The 1,980-nt window shown below is 43.2% G+C and overlaps 1 pseudogene; it reads left to right on the top strand.

Annotated features, from left to right (window-relative positions):
• Positions 1 to 388: 388 nt before the first annotated feature.
• Positions 389 to 829, top strand: LOC106735521 (60S ribosomal protein L22 pseudogene; annotated as a pseudogene).
• The last annotated feature ends 1,151 nt before the right edge of the window (positions 830 to 1,980 follow it).

Below are 1,980 nucleotides of genomic sequence, written 5' to 3'. Positions count from 1 at the left end.
TGGAAACTACACCATGGAAAATTAAGCCAAGGAGGGAGTGATAGGTCAGCTCTATCTGAGCCCTGTGGACTGATAGGGGGTGGGAATGTTTCCCTTTACCATAACAATGCTCTCACAAGGGACAGATAGTATCCTGGTGATATTATTTAAGCCCCTAGATCTAGCCAGGCCTGAAATCCATGAATACCTCTAGATTTTACTCATGTGGGCCAACAACTTCCTTTTGTCTCTTCTAAAGCCAGTTAATTATTTAAGTTTTATTTATGTACAATCGAAAGAAGACTAATACACCCCCATGCTCCTCCAAGCCTCTGTGCCTTGAGGAATCATAATAAATTATTAAAAAAAATATGGCAGGCCCACCTCCCTTTCTGTCTCCGCTGCCGCCATGGCGCCCGTGAAAAAGCTTGTGGCGAAAGGGGGCAAAAAAAAAAGAAGCAGGTTCTGAAGTTTCCCCTTGACTGCACCCACCCTGTAAAATATGGAATCATGGATGCTGCCAATTTTGAGCAGTTTCTCCAAGAGAGAATCACAGTGAATGGAAACGCTGGGAATCTTGGTGGAGGGGTTGTAACCATTGAAAGGAGCAAGAGCAAGATCACTGTAACTTCTGAGGTGCCTGTTTCCAAAAGGTATTTGAAATATCTCACCAAAAAAATATCTGAAGAAGAATAATCTACGTGATTGGTTGTGTGTACTTGCTAACAGCAAAGAGAGTTACGAATTACGTTACTTCCAGATTAACCAGGATGAAGAAGAGGAGGAAGATGAGGATTAAAATTCATTTATCTGGAATATTTTGTATGAGTTCTTGAATAAAACTTGGGAATAAAAAATAATAATGATAATAATAATGATAATATGGCAAAGCAATAATTTATGGAGCACCAATTATGTGCCAGGTACTTTATATAGAAAAGTTACCCAAGGAATCTTCTTATCAACCTTAAAAGATACACATCATGGTGGGTCCAGTTTGTAGATGAATAAACTGAAGCACAGAGAGATTGAAGGACTTACCTTAAGGTCATCCACTTGAGCCAGTATGAAACCCAGATCCAAATCACACCAGAGTCCTAGGCCTCTCCCACTTTAGCCACCAGTCAATTGTCCTACCTAGAGTGTTTTTCAGATCATCACCTGGTAATTTCTGACTCATCTTTTCAAGCAAACAATAATCTGCCCATGATCACCAAGACAGATGTGGCATATGCAGGGTGTAAACTCTGGTCTTTAGCCTACCCAGTGCCCTGCATTTCTCACTTTTGCAATTGCCTTGGAGGAATGAAGTTTCTAATTCATATAATTTTCTAAAGGATTCTGTGTAAAACAGAATAGTGAGCATGGTTGAAATGTTCATTGACGAGAAGTCGGTAGACTATGGAACTATGAGCCTCTGAGCCAGTGTTGACCCTGGCCTGCACTTAGACTCCACTGAATCCAACAACCCTGACCTTCCTAAGAGCCAAGTCCACAAGATCAGCGTGGTCTCTTGGAATGTGCCTCTTTCTCCTGACAGTGGAAAAATGGTCAACCACCTAAAGGTGGTTCATGCTGATCTGTTGGATTCTGGGGGGATTTGCACATGCCATTTTCTATCCCTCTCTACCCCCCCAAAAAATGACTCCTCCTTCCCTAGGCCCAGTCTCTGCTGGCCACATCACCAACCTCTCAGATACTCAGCCCCCGATGACTCCTTTCTCCTTTGCCCCTCACTTCCCCTGAGCACACACAAGTACACACAGCTAGTCAGTCACTCAAGCTTGTCACTTCAATTCTATCGATTTCAGGCCCTCGCTTGTTGGGAAAACAACTCAAACTCACTGTCTCAGGTACCTGAAATGTCAGGGGTATGTCTGATTCAGGCGTTTCATTGATGGCTTCAGGCCTTGGTCCCATTTCTCCATCTCTCATTCTGTTTTCACCTGTGACTCCATTCTGCCACAAGGGAACCCCAGACATTCCAGACTCACTTCCTGC

This window comes from Tupaia chinensis, unplaced genomic scaffold (assembly GCF_000334495.1).
Source record: "Tupaia chinensis unplaced genomic scaffold, TupChi_1.0 Scaffold000422_1, whole genome shotgun sequence".
In the NCBI taxonomy this organism is placed as follows: domain Eukaryota; kingdom Metazoa; phylum Chordata; class Mammalia; order Scandentia; family Tupaiidae; genus Tupaia; species Tupaia belangeri.
The sequence above is the reverse complement of the archived record's forward strand: the minus strand, read 5'-3'. Positions and strand labels throughout refer to the sequence as shown.